Source organism: Petaurus breviceps, unplaced genomic scaffold (genome assembly GCF_028583685.1).
Source record: "Petaurus breviceps papuanus isolate PSGF00001 unplaced genomic scaffold, PetGlider_PUasm1.0 224, whole genome shotgun sequence".
Taxonomy (NCBI): domain Eukaryota; kingdom Metazoa; phylum Chordata; class Mammalia; order Diprotodontia; family Petauridae; genus Petaurus; species Petaurus breviceps.
The window spans coordinates 688,537-698,547 of NW_027185887.1; the positions used below are offsets into that span (position 1 = coordinate 688,537).

Sequence of the window (10,011 nt, forward strand, 5' to 3'; positions counted from 1 at the left end):
AAAAAAAAAAAAAATATAATAAGACAGTGTCTTATTATCGGGGAAATAACTGAAAGAAGTCACTGTAAATAAACTAAAAAAAAATTTTTGTTGCCACAGATCTATTTCACCCAATTTATCTTTGAGCAAATGTATCGTAATCATCTGAGGAGAAAAAAATGCTCAAATCTATAGAGTAAAAGTTTGCAAAGAAAGAGTAGACCTGAACAAAACAACATGAACTAATTCTTCCAGAAGTGGTTAACAAGAATAAAGAGGCTTTCTTAAGTGTGTCAAGATAATAAAATATAGTAGAGAATAAGTAAATCTATTAATAAATGAGGAGGTGGATGAAATTAATGAAATTAATTTTAAAGTGGTTGTGCTACTGAAATGATTTTAAAGATTGTACTTTAATAAGAAAAAATAGAAAGATATCTCAGACAAGGAAAGGAACCAGTAAATATAAGTATATAAAATGTAAGTAAAATAATTCTTAGAAAAATGAATAAATACAAATCAACAGGGATAGCTGGAATGGCTCTTAGGGTGTTAAGGGAATTAGCTAATGAACTTCATGAATCACTGGCAATTATTTCTGAGAAATACTGGTGGATTAGGAAAAAAGTTAGTGTAATACCAATCTTCAAGTATGAAATTATGAAGTAATCTTGGCAATTATGATACTGTAAACCTTATTTCACTTTAAAAAAATCCTATTATGGACACTGAACTCTTATTTGTCGGCATCTTATATATCACCAACATATTCATTTGAAAAAAAAAAAAAAACCTTTACTGAAATTGTGCAAATTTTTAAAATCAATTTTATAAACCCCTATACAAAAAATGAATTTCTTAAACAATTAAGTTCTCCTTGCAAAAAGAGTCTTTAGTTTACAAAAATGATTCACTATAGGTTTCCTTTGTTTACTTAACTTTTATAATGCAAAAAAAAATTGCAAAAATTTGGTTGCCTCTCCATGATTCAAGTTCACATCTGTTAGAGAAAAGTATATCGGAGAAGAGCAGTATAGCTGTTTCATATGTACATTTGCAGTACCAAATATAATAGAAGCTGATTTTTTCTATTACATAAAAAGTTTAATTATGTCATAATTTGTGTGATCAGGTGAACCGTTATTGATTATAGCATTTGTGAATTATCTAAAATTTAACAGTAATAATTGACATATATATATAGGTCTTTAAAATTTACAGTACACTTTTATAAATGTTATCTCATTTGTTCTTAATAACCCAATGTAGCAGGAAAATTAAGGTAATATGATTCTCCTTTTATTGATAGAGCACCTGAGGCTCATAGAGGCTTTGACTTGTCTATAGTCGCACAGGTAGTTAGTGTAGTAGATAGGTTTCAAACACAGGTTTTTCTCTCTTTACTTCAAGTCCATTGGTTTTCCCACTATAGCTTACTGCCCTAATAGATATTGTCCTTCAGGAAAGAAATTAAAAACTACATCAAGAAATACTTATAAAACAATTTAAAATAAAATTCTTTGAAAATTATCATTTTTTGGTAACTTTTCTAGGGTGGTTTCTAGTTTGAGAAGTACTTTTGATTTTTCTTAGTTGCTCACTGCTCCTACCAAATGAGTTTTGGTTCCTTGTTTGTGGTTTATGGAATAGAGAAAGTTCACATTTCTACTACATTATCCTTTCATAAAAACTATTTTGTCTAAACATTTAAGGATATTATGTTGGGAAATTTGTTTTGTAGTCCAAATTAAAAAAAACAACCAGCAATGATTGATGCAGGAGACCACAAATCTAGAAAGCCTGTTGTGAGATCCAGCTAAGCAAATTATATTAAGATAAATGAAGTTAAATATAAACAACAAAACTATGAAAAATCAGATAGAACTATCAGGATATCTGAAATTTTCTCCACTAAAGCCTCCATTTTGATTCATCATCCTAGTCTTCTATGTGCTCTATGAGGTGGTGGAAATGGCATTTAAAAATATGAGAGAGAAGGATAATTGAACAATACCTAAAACACATGAAAGCTTTGTTTGGCAAGACATTATTTTGGGTGCAGACAGAAACTGATTTTCAAGATTGCTGGAAAAGGGAGAGATACCAAAGAATAAGAAAATTGATCATGCATATGATGACAAGGGGAAAAAAGCAGTCAAGGAGTCATCAATGGCTATTTGCCCAGTCTCCCCTGTAGAATCTTTTACATGATCTACATACTTATTTCAAGGGTATCTATAGTAAAAACACAGGAAGGAAATACGTAGATTTTAGCCAATGATTTTCTGCAATAAATTATTTCTCTTAGTAGAATGAAAATTCTTTGGCTAGAATAAAACTCATTTTTATTTTTGTCTCTCTCTAAATATCAAATGTTTGTTCATAATCACAAAATTGATTGAAAAGTGTAGAGAAGAACATTTCTTATGAAAAAAAAATTGACTTGATGAAGTAAAATGTATTTCCTTTTAAGGTTTGTCATGAGAGAGTTCAATTATAAAGTATATGACAGCCTGCAGTCTTCTTTGATAAATTCAGCAATTGCTAGAACTGTGTTACTAATTCTCCAATCTTCAGTGTCAGATGAGTCATTAAAAAAAAGGAAATGTTTGCCTGCCAAAATTGTTCACCATGTTTACAGAGAACGTCTAGACAAAAGTTATTCCATATAGATTTTGCTATTCTTTTTGTCCATGATGTTGTGCTGTTTGTTTTAAGACCTGGAGTACTACAATCTCTCCTTAGTGAGACTGACCTAATAGTCTACATAGGAAAAACTCAATAGATGAGAAAACATTTCCAGTTCAGACTCTTACAGGCATTTGAATAGACAATACATTGAATACTTCATCAATACATACACATGAGACAGTCACTGTAGACAGATCAAAATTGACCCCAAAAATTAATTGGAGGAAGAAAGCAGGCTATAACTTGGAAAATTTGTGACAGTTTTAGTTATTCCAAACTGCACCCTGATATCAAAACACCATTTTAACTTGAATATTCTTCTAATGCTTTATGGCTACAAATCATGGAATAAGTCAGTCTGCTGAATTGGAATTGCAGTTGTCCCAGAAGGGTAATAGAAAAAACATGGTAGCCATAACTAGGTTAAGACAACCATGATGTGCCATGCCAACAATGATGTGTCCTCAGGAAGTGAATTAAAAGATATATAATAGGGGCGGCTAGGTGGCGCAGTGAATAGAGCACCAGCCCTGGAGTCAGAAGGACCAGAGTTCAAGCCCGGCCTCAGACACTTGACACACTTACTAGCTGTGGTGACTTTGGTCAAGTAACTTAACCCCAATTGCTCTCCAAAAAGCAAAAAAAAAAAAAAGATATATAATAAATGCACAGTTAAAAAAGTAAATGAGCCAGTCATGTAAGCAATGAAGCAGAGGAGTGTAACAGCTGAGTGCTGTACTAGTACCCTCAGAATGTTAAACTACCTAGAGGATGACCTAAACTAAGCTTTATAGATTCTATCTGAAGGAATTTATAAGCGGACATGGATACAAAAAATGATGGCTAGATTATGATCTTCTCTCACGTAGAATGATTATATCATGGATGCATTTAAGCATTTCTTACAGTCCTTCAAGGTTGCTAATTTTCTTGCTAGACTTGAATAGAAGAAACTCTTCTGGAATCTTTAAGGTCCTTGCTAGTCCTGTCTGTACTTCTGTGATCCTGGTTTTCTAGAAGACCCTCTTGAGGGATACTGAGAATTCTCCTTTACTTTATCAGTTTTAGTAAGTTTTTAAGTATATGGGACTTTTTACTATGCTCAAAGACATTACTCCTTCTAGTGAAATATCCCTTTTTCTATTTTCCCATATACTTAAAAAGAAAAACTGCTGTAATAAAGAGAACGACAGTTTGTCCTTTGTATTTCCTAATCTCTATACACACATATATTTATACACTTGTATATGCAATACAATATGTATATACATATATGTACATGTGTAAACATACTTTTTAAAAAATCCTCAGATGGGGTAGTAGGTACCCTTCTCATCACTACTCTGAGAGAATAGTTACAGCTTGTAGCATGTCAGACAGTCCCATCACCCTTTTTTCACCTTACTTAATCTCTTCCTTTAAACCAATTCCTGACATCCTATCATCTCTAGAAAACCTCCTTTTGTAAGCATTTACTTCTTTTAGGACCAGCTTTGTCACACTTGCATTTTATACTGCAGTTTGGTTTATTTCAAAAAAAAAAAAATCATATAAGAAATGAACTATCTAATTTTTTTTAATTCCCCATTCCCCCCCCCCCCCCCAAGTATTTTGTTTGCCTGGAGCATGATAGAAGGCTCACAAAAAATGTGACAAAAATCCAAACTGTATATAGAATTGAGAGTAGTCAGTGGATTTTTAGATTGTATCAACTCTTGTGTGAGCCTTGCTGCTAAATAAATTTATTACAAGGTAAAAACATATTTATAGGTGATACAAAAAAAAGGTTTTTTATTTTTTATGGTAGTTGTCAAAATATCTACAGAATATAAGATGTCAATTTTAAGATTAATCTGATGCAAATAATATGTCAAAGAATTAAGTTACCTTTCTGCTCTAAGATGTATGGTAAGTGATCCTAAAAAATCTGGTTGGGGTCTGTTGTGGAGGTAGAACAAGATATTCTCATTACACAGGTAAATAAGCTTGTTTTTTACCTTGGCTTCATTAGTTTTGTGTATATACAAACTGAATTCTATTTAAGACACACATTTGCTTCTAAAAGTAGACAAAATTGTCTGGTCATTTTAAATTTTATATATAGAATTTTTAGCATCTGATATGATAGATCATGGGACCTGAAAGAAAAAAGTATATACTAATGTTGCTTTCCCCAGAATATGGTTAATTTCAGATCTAGGTTGCGCCAGAAAAATGTAAAATATTTTTTAAAACTTGAAATATAAGATTTTAATATATAATATATGAACATATATAAATGTATGCATATATTTATATTAAAATACAAGATTTTAAATGTCTATTAAATTTACATAGAATTGTCTGTCTAGGCAAAAAAAAAAAAAGGTCTAAAGAAGAAACTGACCAATAAGAAATAATAGGTATAGAGTTGCAATGGAAGTTCCTGAAGCAGCATGGTGTGATTGAAAGACCTGGAGTCTGAGAACCTCTGTTTGAATCCCAGCTCTGCAACTTAAGGGCTGTGTGACTTTGGGCAGTTGTTATCAGCTTTCTGTGCCTCAACTCTCTCATCTCTAAAATGGAGATAACAATATTAATGCTGCACCTAACAAGGTTCTTTTAAGGGAAGTTCTTTGTAAACAGGAAGTCGTATATAAATTTGAATATTCTTTAGTACCTGGCACATAGTAGATGATTAATAAATTATTTTGGGAGGAAAATCATGACTCATTGAAAGCCTTTCTGCTTTTCCCCATGCCTAATATCTTCTTAATGCAATTTATATTATAAAATTGAGGTATTATTGAAAGGGCTTTTTATTTAGAATTTCAATTTTTTGGTTCAAATCCTTCCTTTCTCCCTTATTGTCTGTGTGAACTTGGGTAATTTATCCTTTCTGAGCTTTGTTTCCTACATTTTTTCAAAATGAAGATCTTTATCCTTAGGGTGCCCTTTGGTTCTAAACCTTTGGTTGTTATTTAAGAGCATTATTCAGAGGACTTTTCTTTAGAATATCAAAGTATTCTATGACACAAAAAAACATTAAATATCTCAGTACTAGAGGTAATAGTGACTTTTTGATTATTTCTGAGTAGGGAGTTTTAGGAATGTGGATTTTTCAGCTCTGAGGAAAACAGATTGGAGAAGGGGAAAGACTGGAGGCAGGGAAACAGGTTAAGAGACTATATATAGTATTTTAGGCAAGAGGTTATGAGGGCCTGGTGAAGATCCTGTGTGGGTGGATTGAAGGGTATAGAATGTGAGACATGTTGTAAAATATGATAGATAAGACTTGGAATGATTGGTTATGGGGAATGGGGAGAGGGAAGAGTTTGACTCCAAGGTTGCAAATCTCATTAGGAGTCAGATCTGCACTGATCAAATCACTGGTCAGAACTGACAAAGGGCAAGGTGGGGGTGGGAGGGTGGAAGCTGTGCTCTTTGTTGATTACAAAGATATACTAGAAAAATAAAGAGCAAAACAGAGTTTATTTCATTTTCTCTTTTTCCCCCTGATTGTACTTTTGCTGTTTAAATGAAAAAATGCTTTAGCATATATTTATAAATTAATTTTTAAGGGAAAGCATTTAACATCCCCTATTTTTGTTATTTTCTCTCTTCTCTCCATGTCTTTAATTCTATTATTACTTTTTCTGCTCCCATATTTCTTTGTAAAATCTTGTACAGAGTTCATTATTTGCCCTTTTACCTCCTTCAAATCAGCCAAGTCTTTTAATAGGAAAGGAAATATATCATACAATAGAAAGTAATGGCTATGAAGTCAGAAGACCGGGCTTCTTCTATCATCTCTAATACTTGCTGAGTGATCTTGGGTTAGTCTCTTACCCTCCCAATGATCATTTTCCTTATATCTAAAATGAGGGGGGTTGATTAGATTGTCTTTGAGGTCCCTTCTAGCTGTAGTCTAAATCTATGAGTTGATGGCTTCATTATCCCTTAACAGATTTTCCCTTGAACTTTTTCATTCCTCTCCTTAGTATTGATGTTCTGGTGGTATTCTTGCACCATTTTTCCTTATATAATATAGCCTGATATGAACATCTGTACAGTAGTCACTATATTAAAAATTGTTGATTATTAATTATCTAAGTATGTATTACTATCATTTGCACTTTACCAATTGTATTTGATTTTTATTATCTTAGAGATTAATTTATCAGTTGAAGTGTATTTTAGCAAAATAATTTAGAGGTCAGTAAAAAGTAATTCCTACAATAATGATTCTATATATTTATCAATTCTTATATATTACAATCTCCAATTGCATGAAAATCAGTGATTTCCTATAATATACATTTTGAAGAGTAATTTACATTTAATAAATGTTTACAAGTATTTTCATAAACTCAGTTTATGACAGTGTTGGCTTCATATGATTGATTACTCAAGTGTTGCCTTTCCTCAAATATAGATCGTACAGTTGTCTCTAGGAGTTATTTATACTTCCTACTATTTATGATCTGCAAGGCAGCCTAGTTATTAACATTAGTTATAGCTATTTCTGGAGATATTTATCTGAACTACAAGTTTTTGACACATTTCTTTTTCTTTAACAAGCAAAGCATATCTACAACTATAAAAATATTGTCTGATATTAAAAAAGTGTGTGTGTGTTCTAGCTATTATTATCTAGACTAGAAATTCTTTCAAGTTAATGTAGTACAGGTTTTATTAAAGAACTTTTTAGACATGCAAATTAAATTTCACTCAGTTTATATTAACTATACAAATAAGATAATGTTTGTAAAACGCTTTTAGCTCAGTGCCTAGCACATAGTAGGTGCTATAAATATGCTTATTCCCTTCTCTTCCCATTCTTTCATACCTTTGAAAACATGAACAGGGCAGGTGATAAATATCTTAAGAAAATGGAATTTTCTTCTTTTTTTAATCTTTTTTAAGCAAGTGGGGTTAAGTAACTTGCTCAGGGTTACAAGGCTAGTTATTTCTGTGTGTGGTACTAAGTGTCTCAGCCCGGATTCGATCCCCAGGTCATCCCGACACTGGGGCCGGTGCTCTTACTTGCTGAGGCACCTGGCCGCCCCTAAGAAAATGGAATTTTCAAAGGAATGGAGGTTGAGTATGTAGGCCCAACATCCTTGATAAAACTCAGCAACTCAAGTGAGATCAAGAGGAAAGGTTTTCACTATTTCCAAATGTTACACCTTTCTCTCCCTTTCCTCCTCACATCGTCTATAGGCTGCTATGGCTTCAGTGTAACAAAGATTTACAGATTGTTTTATTACTAGATTGTTGGTGACTAGGATAATTTGAGCTGTTTTCTTTATAGTTGCCTCATAGTTGGCACAATTAGATCTAGGCTCTCAAATTTGATTGTATTACAGATTTTTATTTTAAACTACATATGCCTATCAAATTGAAATGATATATTTTTGCATTATTAGGAGAAAATTTAAAAATAAAAGCTCACCTGAATATGACACAAGTACAAGGACACGATGCTCTGAGCAAGGTGTGGTGTACAGCAATTGGTCCTACTGACCAAGATTAATGAAACTCAGATGGGTTTTAATTAGTGCAGCTGCAGTCATCAATTATCTACTGAACACAAATATTGTTATATTTGGGAAATTCTTGATTTATTTTATTCCATTGGCCAGCAGATTTAGATGAATGAGCTCTCATCATAAACATTCTGAGAAAAATCGCCTGAGGCCGTGGCTTATTATTTAGGACACAATCAGCAAGAGTGAGCTTTATAGAACAAAACATTGTAAACTGTTCAGAGCATTAATTTGGAAAATTTGCTGAAATGTGTGGCCTTGTACAGGTCGTCAAAAACATTAGGGCTTCTCGAACAAAATACAGAACGTCTGTCAAGCAGAGAATGTGCAACTATTATTGTCCAGCAGATGATCCATAACAGAGTGTCAGTGCATGTACACTTAAAGCATGGATCAACAACATTTAATTTGACACATAATGTTGCCGTCTTTTATTATGCTTTAAGTGCATGTCTTAGTAAGCAGAAGAATGGACAAATAACTCTACTGTGAGAGAATGGGGCAAGTATGACAGCTCTCTCTAAGCATAAAAAAATTAATAATCTGTACCTATATTTTTTTAAAAAAGCATTTGGTTTTCAAAGCAATTTTTAAATTACATTACAGAAGGAAATAGAAGGAAAGAAACATGTATATCATAAGTTTTCTTTGGAAATTTTGTTTAGGAGTTTAATGTTTTCTTAATTTTTTTTGTTGATCTGGCCCTACTATATCCGACAAACAAGAAAATTTGTGAAATCAAAGTGACCAGCATAATTTTTTAATATCTGTATTTAAAAGTGAGAGAGAAAAAAATCCTCATATACAAAGAGATGAGAAGCAATATGATTTCATTTCTTTTTTTTTTTTAAACTGTGTTGAAATGTAAAACCTGGATTCCATTTGAGATCAAAGAGGGAAATAAACTTGCATTTACCTACTGTTTTGATCTTGCAAAGGATAATGAAAGAGCTAGGGTAACCCTATGAAGAATGGGTATATAATGAAGGCCAGTATTATCATAATCTGAAGGTCACAGGCCGCAACTAAGACCTTATAGCACATCAATGGAAAATTACTTTTTCAGAGGCGCATGGCATGACCTTCACCTTCTATTAGTGTAGGAGTTGTTTGCATCTGACCGGTCATAGAAACTCAGTGAATCTTTATACTAATGGTAAGGTTTCTTTTTCCCACAATAGAGCTTCAAACCTAAGAAATACCTGTAGTTCACTGGGTTAGTTGAAAATTTATTAGTTCCAAAAAACAATCAAAATTACTATTCATTAGGGAAACTGAGTGTGGCTAGTTTCCCTATCTAGATAATATAGGTAGGGGTATTATTCTTGTTAGAGAAGATCATCTATTCTAAGGTAGGAAAAAAAAGTACAAGTTTGCATAGCTTTGTGGAACCATGGAAATAAAGGTTTTTTTTTCTCTTCTCTCCTATCAGACTTTACTAGCTACAACATATGCCTATTGTATTTTGTCTCTCACTAGCTGTTGTCACTGTGGCAATTTGAAAATGTGAATTCTTTTTTCATATTTCTGTGTTTGTTTTATGCATACTCTAGATTGTCCAAAACTTTCTGTTTTCAAATTAAAACCCCAAAGTCATTGTTCATTGAGTGAGGGACTTTGACTGTGGTAATAGCATATTTTTAATTTATTCATTGATGGATTATTATTAAATTTTAGCACTGAGGAAAATGCCCTTCACTTTGATTTGGTAAAATCAAACTCAACTTTTTGTGATAGATTAGAAGTAATTGACTTGCAACAAAAGGGGGGAGGCAACTAGGTGGTACATAGTATAGAGCACTACTCCTGGAGT

At 32.5% G+C, this 10,011-nt stretch overlaps 1 protein-coding gene across 5 annotated transcripts in view; it reads left to right on the forward strand.

Moving 5' to 3' along the window:
* Positions 1-10,011, forward strand: part of ZNF407 (zinc finger protein 407) — a 667,606-nt gene that overhangs the window by 354,549 nt on the left and 303,046 nt on the right. The window lies entirely within an intron of this gene.